The sequence below is a fragment of the Crocodylus porosus genome, unplaced genomic scaffold (genome assembly GCF_001723895.1).
Source record: "Crocodylus porosus isolate Cpor-Errol unplaced genomic scaffold, CroPor_comp1, whole genome shotgun sequence".
NCBI classification, from domain to species: Eukaryota; Metazoa; Chordata; order Crocodylia; family Crocodylidae; genus Crocodylus; species Crocodylus porosus.
The window spans coordinates 6,178,088-6,195,211 of NW_017728949.1; the positions used below are offsets into that span (position 1 = coordinate 6,178,088).

At 38.9% G+C, this 17,124-nt stretch overlaps 1 protein-coding gene and 1 long non-coding RNA gene across 4 annotated transcripts in view; both read right to left on the reverse strand.

Moving 5' to 3' along the window:
• LOC109322621 overlaps positions 1-11,898 on the reverse strand; it is an 18,083-nt gene extending 6,185 nt beyond the window's left edge. Inside the window, exons 1-2 of the long non-coding RNA XR_002104440.1 lie at positions 11,888-11,898; positions 10,342-10,345 (exon numbers count right to left, since the gene is read on the reverse strand). This is a non-coding gene — a long non-coding RNA (uncharacterized LOC109322621). The remainder of the gene's footprint in view (positions 1-10,341; positions 10,346-11,887) is intronic.
• The window catches only part of GPR1 (G protein-coupled receptor 1), a 24,126-nt gene extending 7,989 nt beyond the window's left edge, over positions 1-16,137 (reverse strand). Inside the window, exons 1-3 of one of the 3 annotated variants that reach the window (XM_019553655.1) lie at positions 15,908-16,137; positions 12,433-12,482; positions 9,412-9,476 (exon numbers count right to left, since the gene is read on the reverse strand). The gene's annotated coding sequence lies outside the window, so the exon portion shown is untranslated. Of the gene's footprint in view, positions 1-9,411; positions 9,477-12,432; positions 12,629-15,907 lie in introns of those variants that run through there. The other 2 variants (XM_019553656.1, XM_019553657.1) reach the window with 2 other exon arrangements.
• Between the last annotated feature and the right edge of the window lie 987 nt (positions 16,138-17,124).

A 17,124-nucleotide genomic window follows, 5' to 3' on the forward strand; every position in this document is an offset into this window, starting at 1 on the left:
GTTTGATCTTTTGTCTCACTCTCTGACCCTATTTGCAAATATATACCTTTTGTGTTGCTAATAGAGTGTGTCTGTGGCTGAAGGTTTTTTTTCGCCTCCCGAGAAACAAACCGCAATTTTTACATCATATTTATTCCACTACTTTTGCATGTCTTTATATTAAGAAAGGCTGACAGTCAGACATATTAAACTCTCCACACTTCATAGGGACCAATCCTAACACTTTTTTTAGTGTTAAGCAGCATTTTGTTCTTTGAGCAATCCCATTGGATTCAACAGAGCTGCTCATGTAGTAATTCAGCAGGCTGTCAAGATCTGGTCCTTAATACATAGTTTAGTCTACAACTAATACAAGCAAGTAATAGGAACACAGTGAGCTAGGTTCTCAACTTATGTAGGACAACTATGCTCTAGTGTTGTAATTCCAGATTTATACTGGTATAAATGAGATCTGAAGCTGGCCTTTTATAACTTGGTGCACATTTTTGTGCCAAATATATATACCAGATATATCTGAAGGTAATAACTAGCATCAAGGATAAAATGCCACTTTTGCTGCCTAAAAGTAATGGCTTTCATACTCTTTCATAACATTTTATATCTTATTAACTAATAAAGCTAGGCTATTATCTGTTTTTGCCAAAGACAAGCATGGAAAATGTCAGGCTAACCCAGAATATTTTCAAAAGTTGGGGAAAAAAAAACAGAGGAAATACTTTGCAGCCTTCCTTAGTACGTGTCACACAGGCAATTGCTATGCAATAGAGATAGGAAATTCCTTAGAGGCAAGGGATGTTCAGCAGGAAACGTGCTCAACATATGCAATGCAAAAGACCACGGTATTAATTTAGTAGTGACCCAAGAAATTAACCTGGTGACAAACAGAGGAAATGGATCTTCCCCAGAGAACAACTGCCATTGCTGTAACTGGAAGTGACTGGTTGACTCAGCATTGGAAGATTGACAAATTTTTAAAAACAGACAGAACACAGAGAGGCCATTTCTCAGTTTACAATCAGACCAACGTTTTTTGGGAAGTATTTTCAGGTAAAATTAAGAAACAAGAATATGATTTTAGTAAATTAATAAATAAACTAGACAAAACACTTAAGGAAATGCAACCTTATTTCACTAGCAAGGAGAAAGTCTAATAAGATTGAGGTGCTTAGAAATACTGCATTTACTTTGTGATTCCAACTAAGTAAGTTATGGGCAGCAGAAATGATCACAAAAATCACTCATTAATCCCACAGAAGTCTGCCATCAAGTGAAGCCTCATTAAAACTGGCCAAATTCTGCCTTCCATTAGGAGTTACCCCATCCATCTGCATTGCTGCACATGAGTGTAACTGCCTGCAGAATGTGAATAGCTTGTTGGGTATACAACAGATGAGCTGATTGGTATATTTCTGAGAACTAGTTCTGTTCAAGAGTTAAAATTCAGAATGCAGACTTGGATTCCAGTTCTGCATTCCTTCAATGACATTCATTTTTTGCCTCATAAAGCAGTGGCAGGAACAGGCTCTCAAGACACCTTATCCAGCAAACACATATGCCTATGCTTAACTTTACTGCTGCAAGAAATCCCTCTTGTTTCAGTGGATCTTCTCACATACGTAAACCTCTATATGTGCAGAAAGGATTGCAGAATTAAGATTGTCACTTGTACACGGGCAAAAAAAGTGCTGAAAAACATGTTTATTACAGTTCTTACATATCTGCCTTCTGTATCTATATAACTGCATTATGTTATTATGGAGAAAGATTCATATTATGAAACTACATGCAAAAGCACTACTTCATTCCCAGTCTGCTCCATCAATAGAAAATGACAACACCAGTTTTTTCTAGTGTGTATCAGCCTGAAGGGATTTAATTTGGTTTGTTATCCTGGTAAATGTAATTTTTTTCAAAGTGTTTATTGGAACTTTAAATGAGCCACATTTTTCTAAGCAATTACATGTCCCAAGGGTGTGGACTCAGTGCAAGAGACCAGTACCACCCATCTGAGTCATTTTTCAAAACATGTAACATCTGCAGAAAAACACTACAAATATGAAACAGCAACCATAACAGCTGAGATAGTTCATTTCCATTATCAACAAGTTGCGATTCAAAACCCAGAAACATATTCCTGAATACAATTTCTGACTTGACTATTGATTTATAGAGAGAACACACTCCTGTAACATGGTGCTGTATCCTGTCTTCCTTTTGGACACCCCTTCAGAGCCTATGCCAGCATCAAGAACTAGACAGAGACAGTCGAGACTAGGTTCTGTCATGGACTGGTTTGCAAACAGACACAGTAAAAGGAAGAGGCCATTTGCTAGCAGCTGTTGTTTTCACTCCTAGGCTGTGCACAAGTAATTGCTAACAGGACTAAAGCCTTTTACTGAATAGACTCAGCTCCTAGATCTAGTTTTGCAATCAGCAATAGGAGAGAGGAAATATTTTGCAATAAACAGGAAAATGTGGTTAGAAGTTTGGAGGTAAAACATGGGGACAGCTACAGGTTACAACACTTTTTTTAGTGCATTTGAATGAGGCTAACCAAGTTTAAAATGGCTCATGTCTTTTTTTAAACAGCAAACAGTCTCTCTACAAATGAGTAGGCATGGCATTTGTTCTTTAAGTGATGTCTGTTAGTACTTCCTGAGGGCAGTGGTCCTCTGAAAACTGAGTCCCTTTAATTTGGTTGCCTATCTATAGATCTAGGCAACTAATGTCAAACAATCAAGTGTGAAAATGTTTGGCTCAAATATTTATGTTTCTCCATCTGCAAAGTAAAGATTATTATTTAAACTATCTCATGAGAGTGTTGTCCTTTCAATAATGCTAGTGACATGCCTTGAGATCCTTGAATAGAAGAAACTGAAGAAATGCAAACTACTATATTAAAAATGTTTCCAGAACCAAAGATAGAATGGAAAAAGATTTTACTATGTGCCTGAGGACTGGCACAGAAAAAGCAATTTCAAGGCCAGATTCTCAGTTGTTGTTTTAGGTTCATATGCCTATTATTTATAGACATATTACTCTTATCTTTGCTGTATTATCTGCATAGAGCTTCAGTAGGTTGAGTCAGACCACCTTTCCAGCAATAACATCCATGATGGCTAGAAGGGTACCAGGTTATATACAGACATCGCACACCAAGATGGCATCCAAGCCTGTCTTACGTATCTACAAGAGCAAGACTATAACTCAGGGTACAGCCCTAAAGATATTACTGAACTTAGGGTTGTTGGTTGTAGCCATGTTGGACTAAGGACATAGGCAGGAAAGGTTCTTTGGGTAGATCTGATATCTTTTATAAGACCAACGAAAGAGTTGGAAAAAGGTTATTTGCAAGCTTTCAGGCACAAATACCTTTCTTCAGGCACAAATGTTCATTTGTATCTTCACAGACTTCTTGTTTACTTTAGCTTCTTTTCTACCTTGGAGAACTCATAACAGCAGCAGAGTCTCCCAATGCCTGAAGAAGGGTGTTTGTACCTAAAAGCTTGCAAAGAACTTTTTTCCAGCTCTTTAGTTGGTCTAATAAAAGACATCACGTCTACCCAAAGAACCTTACTGAACTTATATACTTCACCTTCACATGCAACAACTTCTGTTTTAACAGTCAATACCTCCTCCAGACCATGGGCACAGCTATAGACACCAAAATGGCCCCACAATATGCCAACCTTTCTATGGCCCACCTGGAAGAATTCCTCAGGAACTGCACCATCAAACCCATGCTAAAGCTAAAACACATAGATGCCATCTTCATCATTTGGACTGAAAACCTTAAGTCTGATTGACTTCCATCACATATTCAATAACCATCACCCTTCTATCAGACTCTCTCTTGAATACTCCAGCACCAACTTTTCCTTTTTAGACACTAAGATCAATATCCAGAATGGTAAAATACAAACCACCACATACAAGAAACCTATGCACTGATATACGTATCTGCACAAAACCAGCAATCACTCTAAACACACCAAAAAGCTGTAATGTGCAGCCAACCCTCTGATACCACTAATTTGCATTGTGGAGAATACCCACAATCATCATCTCGCAACTCTCAAAAGGACTTTCACCGAACAAGGACACTCCTACAGAGAGATAGACTGTACTTTTCAAAGAGTCACCTGGATACCATATGAAGAATTGCTGCCATACAAAAAGAAAATCCCCAGAATTGCACACCATTAGTTCCCTGGAACCTATACAGAAAATTCTCAAAAAACTGTGACCCATACTAAAAGAGGACCCAATTCTTAAAGAGAACTTTTCAGAACTACCCATCCTAGCCTTTAAACAAGCACCAAACCTTGCCAACCTCATCACCAGAAGTAAACCTTGCACCTGGCCCAAAGCACACCGACTGGATCTAGACCATGCCATACCATGCCAAGAAATGTAAAACCTGCCAACACATTTCCACCACCCCCACAATTACTACACCCTACAACAGAACCATCACCATTCCTGGATCTTACACCTGCACCTTCAGAAATATAATACATCTCACGCTGTGCACTAAATGCCCAGATGGAAAACATGTAGGAAAAATCAAATAACAACTGTGTACCAGAACAAACACATATCGAAAATCTATCAAAGAAAAAAATATACAACTACCTGTGGGCGCACACTTCTCACAAGAAAACTACTCTCCAGTCTCTCAGTTTAAATTCTTAAAGGGAGTTTACAAAATACCTTTCACAGACAAGCCTATGAACTTCACCGTATCAACCTATTGGATACAAAAAATCATGGACTAAATATAGACACTGGCTATATGGCACATTATAGCCTGCCTGCCATCTGATAACCCAGGGTAACCGGTCTGCATTTTAACAGCCACATCCTTCCCCCCCCTTTCTCACCTATTGTCTCACAGGACCTTTCTTCCGGGCTGCCATACATTTGCATTTTCAAAGACCAGCATTTTGCATACTGGCTTCTACTCTACCCAGGACAGAACACAAAGAAATAACAAACTCTCCCTGTGCCTGAAGAAGGGTGTTTGTACCTAAAAGCTTGCAAAGACAAATTTTTCCAACTATTTAGTTGATTTAATAAAAGATACCACTTTTGATGTAGGGACCCTCCTGGGTCTCAGTACTGAAGTCAATGGAGCAGCTCCAGAGTGAAATCAGACTAAGGCTTTCAATAGTAGATGACACACAGCATCATCATAATTTCAGCTCACTTTTCTCCATTTAGAAGTCTTCTTAAGGGATCAAATTTTTCCTAACACCAAACAGATTTGAGCCGAATTTCATTATACAAGTAGCTTATTCCAGCTATCTGGGATGAAACCCACATGGTCCATCTCTCATATATGACCCTAGTCACTCTTAAAATTAATAGACTGGGTCAAGGAAAGTTTATAGACAGTCTGGATTGGTTAAAAACAAACATGAATATTCAGACAAGTCTCATTTATTCAGTGTGGTAAACCCAAGTTGCTGTCGTCCTTGGGCAGCTAAGCTGAATGCAGAGGTCACAATGCTGGGTGCTCAGTTCACAAGCAAGCTAAACTTGTAAAGCTGTCTGCCTCTCAGCAGTTATGTTTGTAACAAGGGTTCTATTCCAGAGACCAACTTCTAATGCCTCATAAAAAATCCACAAATGCTACATGCCTGATCTGTGGCTAAAGGAAAGTTGGCAGGAATTGAACTGACTCAGTCAAGCTATGGATGAGGAAACAAATAACTTTCCAAAAAGTCATCTAATGACGGTTTGCCATGCCATCCACGTCTTAAACAATTTGGCCCTAGAAATCAGTGTCACTTGAGAGGGAAATTGAAAGGCTTATTTTTGGAGTTTTTATTCTCCTCCCTCCCCTCTCCCCCCAGCCCCCCAAAATAAGAACATATAAAGTTCACCAAAAAATTCACCCATGAAAGGCAAAAGGTCTGATGGGTTGCACACAGTTTGTTAATGTTGACATGCTGCCCTGCTCTTCCTTCTGTGAAGGGAATAGGTTTACATTCCCTGTGCTACTTAAAGTTATGGACATTTTCTCAAGGGTTTACAAAGGCACTTGTAAAAATTCTAAGTCCTATCTGGAGTTTACAAGCCAGGTATGGAATCCTGTACATTTTATTATCCATTAAAAATAAGCAAGACTAAAGAGACTGAATCTCATTTTGCATGGAATGAGAAGGATAACAATTCTGCTTTCATGTTTTCTGCATTGCAAATCGAGTAGCCATTTCTAGCTATATGGTCCGAGTCATCCCACAATTTAGAAAAAACTGTTACAATACATACTGGGAGATACTATAGCAGTTCTTATGTTAAGGGGACATGGGGCAGATATGTTGTATTTCCTTCTCATGCTTATCCTCTAAAAGGTAAATGTTAAAGAGAGTTATATCTGCACAGCAAGAATAAATTTCCTGAAGCCAGCAATGATAGGCGAAGGACTGAACAGGTAATTTACCCTGGATTAGACAGCTATAAATAAACAGAATCCTGTATAAGCATATGTCCACTTGGCACCATTCAAGCAAACACAGGTATGAATACCAGTATCAACTGTTCCTCATTATATCTCTGAGCATTATATGCTCATGTACAGGATATTATTTCCTTATCGCTTCACCTGTTATGTGAAAAGCAGCTGTCTTCAAATAAGACCAGGTGTGCACTCTGTCAAAACGTGCCAGCTCATGCATGATTTTAAACTTGTCTGTTCATGGATCTAAAACCAAGTCTATGTTGCAAAGGTTCATGGTATATGCTGGTACAGCTGTATCAGCAAACCCTCTTAAAGTAGACAAAGTTTACATAGGCAAAGAAGCACTTTTCTACCCATATAACTGCATGTACCCTAGGGCTTTGCTGGTAGAGAAACAACAGCAACAATACCCTCCACATACCCACCCCTTATCTGCCCTTATTATAGTAGCAACAGTTTTGTCACAAGTGCAATGAGTTAGTTCATCATTTTGTCACTGCTGAACAATATGTAATTTTCCTACCCAGCTCAGAAATGTCCATACATAATCTGGACAGTATCAGAATGATTCTTCTTTCTGTAGGCCCCAAGCACAGATACATTTAGGTTCAAAACAAGATACAATAAAGCAGAAGGTCTCAGATTTCTCAGTGTGGAATACTGCTGTGTTTGTCATCACATAACATCGGCTCCTCCCTGCTTCCAGCTGTTAAAAGGGTAAAACCTAAAAACATGTTCCTGATACTCCTCATATGTGACCAATTGCTGTTGTTGCAACAAGTCTGTTACATGTTCACTGTTATGTGTTCACAAATAAGTCAAGTGATTAGTATAGTTAACAGGAGGGGAGGTGTCCATGAGATGCTCTCTGTGTCAAAAAGGAGCCTATGTTATAAACAAAAAAGTTTAATGAGAGGATGAACAGGAGGGAAAAAGTATCACTGCAATCTGAAATGTAGCATAAAGGTAACAGCAATACTATTCAGTATTTATTATTTATGTGCCCTTTCCAAATACCTCACAACCATTTGGGAATTTGAATTCACAAAGGAAGCATCATTGCCCTCAATTAACAGATGGGGAACTGAGGCACAGTAGGATGAAGAGAGTAGTTCACCTAAGAAGTCTGTGACAGAATCAGGTATTGAATTTAAAGAGTTGCAACCCCAAGCTCTAACCACAAAACCATGCTTCCTTTTCCAGTGTAGCACTAACTCTTCATTTGTGACAGAATAAAGAAGCCACAACATCTCTCTTTGAAGGCCATGTACATCCTGGGAGGAGATTCTGTCCTGTCCTGTCCTGCCCTCCTCTACCACTCCTCATTCTCTCTCTTTCTTCTTATGGAACCAAATAGGACCTGCCTGGACAGCAGCTGCAGATTATGGATGGCAGTAAATTCAGATCTGGTAATCTTAGAGAAACACAAACCTGCATTCACACTGACATCATCTCCCCACCCTACATATCAAGTCAATCATGTAGAGCAGATGTGTTGTGTCATACATCTGACTAATCCACTCCCTTGACATCAATGCCCTAATGAATGTAACCATTTTATCATGCAGACACACATACATTAATGAAGTATTACTGCAACTGCCACATGATTGCATTCATTCCAGAATCTGAGCAATACCTCCTTTGGCTCACAGCCAAAATACCTCCCCTCCTTCCCTGCAGAAGCTACATTTCATATTTTTCAGCACCTGAGATTCACAATAAGCTAACTGCTGTGGTAGTGAGCTACCTGTCTCTATTTCTGGTCACGCTTACTATGGAGGAAACATTTTCCAGTGTCACTGGGAAACATGTACAGAATATATTCTTCTTGCTTTGCAATTATTTTGCTGGCCAGTGTTAGACAAGTATTATAGTATTAGGACAAGTATTATAGCTCTTGTGTTAATGAACAGGTGCTTTCGCAGCTTACATATACTGCCACTACTAAAAAGGGCAGAAGGTGCTTATAGCTGAGGTATTGTACAGGGATTGAAGATATCCACTGTATTAGTGTCATTTTCCAATTGTCAGCATCAATCATACTTATTCCTCAAATTTAGCCTGACATGGGAGTCAAGAAATCTGGACTTTCATCTTGTTTCAGTTGCAGGCTTCCTATGTGATCTTTGGCACCTAACTTCATCCTTCTCTTAGGGCTTGAGTCTGTAAAGTATTGAATAAACTGGGTGGGAATTAGGCCCTCAACACTTTGCAGGATAATTATACTTAAATCAGGTTACATGCAGCTGAGTTCATTAAAAGAAGGGAGACAGTGGGGTGCAAATTATTATTCTACTGATGTTGCTGGGCATTGTACTTACACTTGGTAAGAGACAGTTCCTCAGCTCTGCCACCAAAAAAGATCAGACAAATGGAGGGAAGGGAACCAGAAACTAAAAGGGCATTTGTCCAACATCACACATCTGGTTCTAAGGCAGAGCTGGGGATAGAACTCAGGTGTTCACTAGACCAACTGTACCATCTAATAGGTGCTGGATAACCTTCATAGTGCTACCCATTTAAAATGCATCCTCTGAGAAGTTACAGTAGTAAGGAGGGCAGTAGGATTGGAGAGAAGAGGAAAAAGGCAATTTTGAAGGAAGGAGTGATAGAAAGAAAAAAAAAGTAACAAGATAAGAAAAGTGGCAAGATAGCTAAGAGGGACACAGTAAAGTGTAAGTTGCTATCAATTGCCTGAAGTCTCAGAAAATCTTCTGAGATGCTTCTAGAAGCTCAAGACTCCTGTAAATTAAACAACAAAGATTCATATTTTTGCCTTGTCAGACTGGTTGTTTCTTCTCTCTCTCACATGGATATTTTAGACAAGTGCAGTGGACAGGAAAAGAGCTAGGAGACTGCTCTCAATCACACACCACTGTTCCCCCTGTCTCTGTGCATGTGTGCTGTTCAGATGTCTTTCAAGTACCTTGGATTTAACTTACTTGTGTTAATTTGCCTGATGGAACAGGAGAGGAGTCCAAGCCAAAATAAGGAAACCAACACTAGCCTGTGGGACAAAACAAGAGGTCAGTACTTGATTCGGATTCTCTCATGCATACAAATCCTCAGTTTGCTGCTCCAGTCAAGCGCCCACAATGGTGCATGTAGGTCCCCAAGCAGAAGAAATGTTTGGGTTTTTTTCTGTATGCTTCATTCCCTGTAAAAACGTGTGAGTGCAGCCTGTGAGTCTTGCCTCTGTACACATCTGCCACTGCAGGGGAAATAGCCAGATACTGAGAATAGGGAATAGATAGGTGTGACCAAGAGCTAAGTGGGAATGCAGGTGGATAGACAGTGCAGGAGCAATAAGTGATAGAGAGAGGAGGGAAGCAGGAGTAGAAAGAAGCCAAATGGAGCAGAGAATGAAGGTAGAATGCAGGTGAGTTGAAAGGCCTTCTGGGTCCAATGATGATAGAAGGTCTGCAGTACTAACCTTTCTAAATCTACCTGCAGCTAAGTTGGCTCTGTAAGCCTGAGCTGCAACAACCAGTGTTCACCTCAGTGCATCAGCAGTAGAAAAAAAGTAACAACTATCCTTGATTTGTTTAATTATATTTATATAGTAAATTGATGGGGTCAAATTATTGCCTCTGCATTGGAGGTAAAGAACCAAAGGAGAAAGCCTCACTACTGGGCTAGTATAAGGTTGACATGGGGCTTTGTTGCTCTCTCCTGCTCATAGTCCCTGCCTGTGGGGCTGTTTGGCCTAGGGCTAAGGGTAGGAAGTGGGTAGAAATGGCTGAGTTGGTGAACGCCACAGTGGCCTTCCCCCTTTTTGGTTCCAGAACTGTAACATATGTACACAGCTATGCTTACAAACCATGGCCCTTCCTAGCCTGGATGTCCACTGGCTCTCCCCAGCCAAAGCCAACCTCCCTTTCTGGGACATGGCAGGGTCTTGCAGATGAAGGTGTTGCCTTCACCCTGTGCACACATGCACATAGGATGGCCCTAATCTAGCTTGGCACTCTGCTGAATCTGTCAGCATTTTGTTTTTAATTCAGTCATAAGCTATCAGAGACAGTAAGCAATAGTGAGGCATCCGTCTGCTGGAGACACATGGCTAAGCAGATGTTGGAACAGATTCCATGCTGTAAAATAAATAAATAAGCCTATATGAAACACTTACTACAAAATAATGCCCTGTGTAAATACTAGGTCAGCACTGGCTGGAGTTTCCAAATATCCCTGATAATTCAGTGAAAATGAGAATCTAATAGTAGATCTAGAAACCCAGACAGAAACATGTTTAGCATAGTCAGAAGAGAATCCACCAAGATGCAGTGTTTTAGTATTAAGGAGGACAATTGTAACTTCACCTCTTTGAGCTTCCTAAAATAGGCAGTGAATTAACACCGTCCCAGAAATTACTACATTCTCAGACCAGAAGTAATAGTACAAAGTAAAATAAATAAATAAAATGTAAAAAATACATATATTTCATATATCATCTAAACTTCTAGGACTGTCATCAGTGATTAATCCCTCCATCAGAAATCTGCAGCAAGAAATCTGCAGCAAAATCCTGAAACTGGATCAACACTCAAGTGTTTGTTAACTTCAATGGTTTATATACCATGACTCAGCCCAAAGATTTGTTCTTCAGGGAAAATCCTGCCCAATTCAGAGGTTTCAAGTGTGCGGAATACATTTAACCTCTCAGATGATACAAGTGGGCTCTAAGCTCACTCATTTGTGCCTTACAGCAGCATTTCTCAACCCATAAGTGGGTTGCAAAAATATATGAAAGGGTCATGAACTTTAAAAATAGATTCTCCTTTAAAGGAGAAAAACGTGAGAAACTTTGCCTTTTCCCTTGCAGACAGGTAGAGTTCCAGCCTGCAAGGGGCTGCTTGGGGGGCCCCCCATATCCCAACGACCTACACACTGGGGTGCTGGGAACAGCGGATCAGGAGTGAGGGGCACTGGGTCAGGATTGGCCATTGATGTTTACAAATGGGTCCTGGCCCAAAAAAGGTTGAGAATCACTGCCTTAGAGCAATGCTCTGTCCACTTCTCCCAGTTTCTGTGGAGGAGGGGGAACCTAGATTGTGGAATATAACAGTCAACTAAAAATTCCCATGAGATTAATAGGTATAGACCAGATTATCAAGATGCTTGAACTCTCCATTTCAAGACAGGTCAATATTTAAATTCAAACTACTCTGATTAGCTCATCTCTCATGTCCTGAATGAACAAGGTACTTAAGCACATGATTAGGCCCACTGAAGACTTGAGGTGAATCCAGCCTTCAGGATTTGATCCGTGGTGGCTGCACTCTACAATTTCCCCAAATATCTGTTTTCTTTCTTTACCTGATACTCTCCCATTCATTCTCCTTTCTCCCCAGAATGGTGTAAACTACTGTAAATGTTCGATAATTATAGTTGCTTTTCATTTGAAAAATGAATTCTTACTGATTTTTATACATCTTTGTTTCCTTTGGTTTACATGGTAATTCAAGAGATTCACAGAAATGTTGCAATCTGATTAATTTAAAATATAACCCCCTCTCCCCAAAATATGGAGGAAATATTTTCTTTCTATTAGATGCTTTGGTTGGAATTAATTTACAGCTGGAGCAAATTTGCAATTCCTAAACAAATCTAGTCAAAGTCAAAATGCAAGTAAAGAAAGAGTGAGACCCTGCCTGATTCAGATTCTCATTTACACTCAGTTTACATAGTGCTTCTCACACAGGTTTAAATTATATAGGTGCTCTTTATTAGGAAGTCATCATTAATGACATCATTAAAGTCAGTCAAAATTAATTCACATCCTTTTATGGTGTCAGAGTGGTGAAAAATAAATTTAGTATAAGATTCAGGCCCTCTTTTGGAAGCCTTTCTAGTGAATGTGTGTACCACTAAGCTATGCAAATTGTTTCACTATCGCTACATTAGTCCTCAGGTTGAGAAAAGTTTAAAAATGAATAAAAAGTATAACAGAAAAAACTACATACCTCTGCTCTGTTGGGAAGAAACACTGTAAACTGGGATGTGAGATCTGCAGCTGAAGGAAGAATGGAGGAAGGCATAAAGATCAGAATTACTTGGCTGTTTCCATCTGCTTTGCTTCGCTACTGCCTTCCTTTTAATAACACTGTTTTTTTCAGTACCCTCCCAGATGAAATATTTCCAGCTCTCTGGAACTGTTTTGAACTATCAGCTTTCTTTTGTAAGCCCAACATTCCACCAAAAATAAATGTTACATATATGAATGAATCATTTTGGTCAGCGTCTGCAACAGATGAGGTTGCTAGTGAACGGAAATGAACCTCACAGTTGTATGCTTTTTGTTATGCAATGGGAGTGTGGGTTTTGAACAGCATCTTTATTGATGAGCATTTTTGTTCATAGAAAATGTTAAATGAACAGGGAAGTGTTTAGAAAGTTAAAAGGTATATTTTCCAGCAATGCTCTGAATTCAATCATATACTCTATACTTATTTAAAAATCAGTAAAGTGTTTTTCTTCTTTTTGTTTTACCTGTCAGAGAGACAGATCTCCAGCTGATAGGTAGTGTAAGCTACTAAACAGAACACAAACATAGCTTCAGGAATACCTAGAGCAGGGGCAGGCAATTATTTTGGGCAGAGGGCCACTTACTGAGTTTCAACAAGCCATCGAGGGCTGCATGGCAGGCAGCCCAGGGCAGATTAATATTAATTTTCTAAATTTTTTAGGGGCCCCGTGGGCCAGATAGAATGGCCTGGTGGGCCGCATCTGGCTCCTAGGCCACATTTTGCCCACCCCTGACCTAGAGAGTCTATTTCTGGCTTTGCCACTGGTTTGCTGGGTTGCCTTGAGGAAATCACTTTTCTGTGCCTCAGTTCTCTGATCTGTAAAATGAGGAAAGCAGCTGCAAATGAATTCCATGGAGCAACATCATTATTGTTGTTACAAAACTCAGGCATAAGCTGTATTTAGCTTTTCATCAGTATAGCTAAAAGTACTATACAAAGCAGTTAACATTTTTTTACGTTTTATAGTTTTGAATGAGATATAAAGTGACTTACCAAAGGTAACTTCTTCATAGTACTTTAAGATCTACTGATGAAAAGTGCTATTAAAACTGAGGCTCTGCCCATCTTCCCAAAGTAGTTAACATGTTCATACCCCATAAAGGAGTGGGGGAGATATAATAATGGCAAGACTCTTGTATGGGGGCATGGAGGTGTAGGACATGCACAGTCCCTGGCATGGGAGAGAAAAGTCCAGTGAAGTTGCAAGGAATCCCTGAAATAGGAGTCAGAAAACTTCTGGAGCCCCTGCATATCACCTATGGATGTAAGAAAGTGCCCAACCCTCTAGTTAATACTGGGACAAATCTGGAAGTCTTTATTTGTATCCAACGCTTTACCCAGGTAATACTGCCATAGTATAATGGGAATTTTGCCGAAGAAAACAGCTAAGGACCTCAGGATTTATATACTTCTTGCCACTTCATAATTCTCCCCCTTTCTCTGCATCATCAATAGATGAGTCTTGTGAAAAAAGACATTTTTCTTCCTTTTTTTTTCTGTAAAACCTGGGTGGGTAAGTATAGGTCTTGTTGTAGTGCAAATCTATTTTTTTGCTTATGATGGCACACTGTACATATGTGTCTGTAGGTGCTATACCAAATCTGATTATTGTAAGGAAGAGAATTCTAGGGTGATATCCTTACCCCTGCTTAAGTTTCCAGTGCTTCAGCAGTCCAAAGGAGAAATAAAGCTGCTTTACCCAGGAAGCTGAGAAGTTAACACCAGCTGGTATAACATCAGTGTAGCCAAATGAATACCATCTGTTCCCCCATCTCCTCAGTGCAGGAGCCACAATGGAGCACATCAGAATGCAATGTGTTCTGGCAGTCCTAGGTTGGTGAAGAATGATTTGTCCCTGGGATGCTTTAGTCAGCATAAGTTAGAGCAGCTCCTTGGCTACCCTAATATGTGCTTAGAATACTAGTTTAGTCTTTCCAGGCTCAACGAAAGAGTAACATGGCTTATGACCACCCTCCCCTCCAGTGCCAAATGTGCACTTAGAACGGATGAGGATCCAGCCTATATTTTGTATAAGCAAACACTAATAAGAAAAGGATTTTTAAAAATGTAGCAATTTCCTATGCTCGTATTTTTTGTCATGTTACTCGGAATCAAAGGGAGTTCAGCCCATACTTATAAATCTCTGTCAGGTTTAGCACAGGATATCCAAACACACAGGATTTGTTATTTGACACCCTAGGACATATAGTGTATATATCTAAATAGTATGGCTGGAGTGTTGTAGCCATGAGGTTCCAGAGAACATGAGAGAAACAAGTGGTTGATAAAAGAACCTTGTTTTTCAAACATATCTGAGAACAGAATCGAACACTAAAAATTATTGAGTATAGCATATTTTACCTTCATCTGGACCATTTTTCTTGAAAAGTCCATTTTGGGTCTTTCTTTTCTTTGTATAGAACAAAAATGTGTTCTTCTATAAAAATGTGTTAATCTTCTATAACTTCCATTTCCATTTATTTCATCTACTTTTCTCTGTTATGTGCTCAGATATAAGAACTGGGATGCTGGACCCATAAATGGCATTTCATAAACCAGTTTCATGAAACTTATTAAGTGCTGCTATTATTTCACCAGTGCGATTGTTGGAGATGCGTGCATATAATGTTATGACAGTCTGAAACAAAGTTGATGACAACTTTGGGTCCTCATTTGGTTTCTTCTTCCTCTTCTCTCACCACTGGGAAGTTGTCTTTTACTTTTTCATGACATCTGTGCCTCTTCAGTACAGCGGGGTCAGTTAGTGAGACTTTGGGACTTCTATTCTATATTTCAGTGAAGGTGGCAATGTGCCAAGGCTATTATACAGAGGAATGAAACAAATTCATATGCAACACAAGTCATGGGAATTTTTTTTTTTTGAAGGGTTTGGTTTATACGTGATAAGGAAAGAACAAAGGGGACCATTTTCATGCAAATTAAAGATTCTGGGTTGGCCAATAGTGAATAAAATAGGTCTATTGAAAGGCAAATGAGTTTTAATGGCACCATCAATTCTTTGATTTATTTTTCTTAGCATCTCATAAAATGTAATGTACCACAAAGGATGTAGAGTCACAAAGATGCAAGGGTGAGAAGGCTTTTCAAGGACAAAGCACAAATCACAGTTGGGAAGTAACATAGTTCTAACTTAGCAGGATCATGAACAAATATCGGATAGCCCTAATAATTATTTAATGCTGCTAAGGCTACTACTCTTAGTGAATTATCTGTTCTTAAGTGCAGAAACTCAGATATTTTTTAAATGTTTCTAATGGGCAAAAAACAATGGAGAAGTAGTGTATTTGATTCAACATCTTTAAATCTAGACACTATTTGCAAACTCAGTCCTTTAAGAAGATACACTATTTTTTCAGGAATAATTTAAGCAAGAGAAAAACAAATCACTCACCTCAATGAGGTTTCTGCTGTTTTAGGACTCCTGTAATGTCTATGTCTGAAATTCTTCACTTGTCTGTTGCATTCTGAGTTTTAATTCTGGCTCACTGATACCCACTGGAAAAAACACATTTTAACTATCTGATAAATGGGAAAAGAAAATCTCTCTTCTTTAGTAACTAAGCTAGCAACTACTTCAGGTCAGCCTCCTTGGTAAAACAGTAGTGTTTACTTATGGCTTAACTCTGTCTCTTATATATCCTACACAGCAACTTTTTGAGTGACACCATCCTTTGCACTGTCCAATTACACAATTCAAAACATCTGATTATGGGAGTGTTGTAGAAAATATGGCAAGCCTACTCCCATCCTCCCATTTCAATATTAGATTTCTGATTATTTTTATGTCTAATATGTTGGAGAAGCTATGACAAAAATGTGAAATTATTACTAAGATAAAAACACACACACCTGTATACAGATATGCATACAGATATGTATGGATTTGAGTGGGATTTTTCAAAGTTAGTTTAAGGATTTAGCCACATTATTTTTAATTCATATTAATGTAACCTAATAATTAAATATACATGTCATTTTTAGTAAAGCACAGTTAATACTTTTAAGGAATATTGTCAAATATGCTATCAGGTGCATCTTTACAACCTCAGTGAATGCATGTAGGGCCTGTTATAATTTTAGAGTATGACTTAAAAGAAATGTAAAGAAACGGATCCATAGGATGGCAAAAGATCATACCTAAAAAATGACTTGTGAGTAATGACCAGCTTTCCATGGGTACTGCATTAACACTGATACGATTATTCTCATTGTCCACACATATTTGGGGATGGTTGTGCTATGTAGCTTTGAGACCCCAACTATTTCCTTTCTTTATTACTATAACAGCAAAATAAATATGAAATGCTAGAGGCAAATACTTCAGTCATACAGTGACTACAAATTATGGACTATTCAGCTTGTACATATGATAAAACACTACTTTCTGATATTTTAAAATATGCCAAAGATTAGTTATTATTATTTAATATAAATAACCAACTAGCACATGCTTTCACATATGTAGGGTTTGGTTTTCTCCCATACAGAAGGAAGTCAGTTTATGGAGAAGTCATTGCAGAGAGAAACATTCATATCTTAGGAACCAGAAAATGGTGATGCTGACTAAGTTTGTTTTGCAACTAAGTTTCATAATCTGCACTCTTCCTA